The following is a 1679-nucleotide window of genomic DNA, read 5'->3' as shown; positions in this document are numbered from 1 at the left end:
TCTGAAGTTATTCTCACATGCTGGAATGTTGAAACTCTACTTTTGTCGTCCATTTCCATGTTTGATTGAGCCATCATATAGAACTGTTTTTGTTCTTCAGTCACAAGCTTTCCCACAAATCTTGAATTTTTACACATCATCTTGAACCATGCTCCAGTCTTTCCAACAAGGTACTATGTAACACCAAAGCAATTTTGATTTGTTACAACAGCTTCAGATCATGATAGGCTTGAGGTTTGTTACACCATTTGCCAGACAAATCTCTACAAAATGTGCATCAATTCCCAAACTAAGTAATTGATCATATCAGTATTTGCGGTTTCCACACAATGTTTCATAATACTATTCTATGTTTATATAAAGAAACTCAAATAATCCACAAATTGTTATTGAAACACTCCCACTTCAAGAATTCACAGCAATAACAGTATGTATATACAAGTTCAGAAGCAAACAAACATTGCGCCACATTTCGTATGAAACGCGCCATTGTCCTAAAGTTTCTACCATAGACGGTAGTTCAACCGCAGCCGTAGTGCGAAAACCCCTGCCCACCTTACCCCACGGCGGAGCTCGGTTGCAATTTGTAAATACGCGGACGCCGTATAGTCGGGGCAGGTGGTTTGGTCCAGGGTGTTTGGTCTAGGGAGCTACCCACTCTGTCGCTGGAACCAGGACAAACAAGCGGGCACCCTACCCCTCTGCGCAGACGCTATCGCCGCCCCGCGGTGGGGGGTCGCGGTCGCCCAATAGTAAACACCTTTCTCCCCTCAGCAGGTGGGGTCTCCAGGAACCCCAAGAACAAATCCGCGGGAAATGCACCGGTCATCAAGTTCGGTCAATGAGAGATAGACCGACCTCAGAAAGAGATGTCGATATCTACATATAAGAATAAGAGACGACACAACGCACGGTCCGTCCGAGGCTGACACGGCTGAATTTCAAACGCACGGGTGTGAACGGCGAGCGGTGCACTGACCTTCAGTCCGCAGGCAGCACGGCCGATCCCCACTCGCCACGTCCGGCTACCCACGTGGCTCCGCCGGCCACGCCGGCGTCCACCTGGTAGACAGGCACGTCCGGTCGTGGGGGACGTCGGGATACCCAAGTATGGTCAGTGGACCCCAGGTAAGGTCTGTGCACCGAGGTACGGCGGTCTGCCCACGTGGCTCGGACGGCCCCGCGGCCACCCACCGGGGTAAGAGGCACGTCCGGTCTGCGAACGCTGCGAGCCTCACAAACAGGCGCGACGGTCGCAGATCGCTTATCGCTGCCCGCCCGCCCGCATTCCTCGCACTCTGTTTGCTTCTGTTGGACGAGGGACCGATGTGTTTTGTCTGCTGGGGGAAATGCTGGCAGCCAGACCTACCAAAACACAGAATATGCATTAGAAAATGAATGGAATTAAATGCAGCCAATGACATGGAATGTGGTAGTCAACTGGGCTAGACAATAGACATTCACTTAATTTAAAAGCTGTCGCGAGGACACCTTTCAGCCTATCAGTCTGAGGTTGAAGGGTGTGTTTGAGTTCCTGTGTGCATGTGCACAACATAAGAAGTTCAAAGGTTTAGCTTATCTGCACCCTGCATCCCTTGCATTTCGTTTTCATACTTATTCCCATCGGAACCACCTGATCGACACTTCCCCCTCTCCTCCGCTCAGAAAGAGTCCCGGTG

Source organism: Amphibalanus amphitrite, unplaced genomic scaffold (genome assembly GCF_019059575.1).
Source record: "Amphibalanus amphitrite isolate SeventyFive unplaced genomic scaffold, NRLGWU_Aamphi_draft 001470F_arrow, whole genome shotgun sequence".
Lineage (NCBI taxonomy): Eukaryota > Metazoa > Arthropoda > Thecostraca > Balanomorpha > Balanidae > Amphibalanus > Amphibalanus amphitrite.
This window is presented reverse-complemented; position numbering follows the sequence as displayed.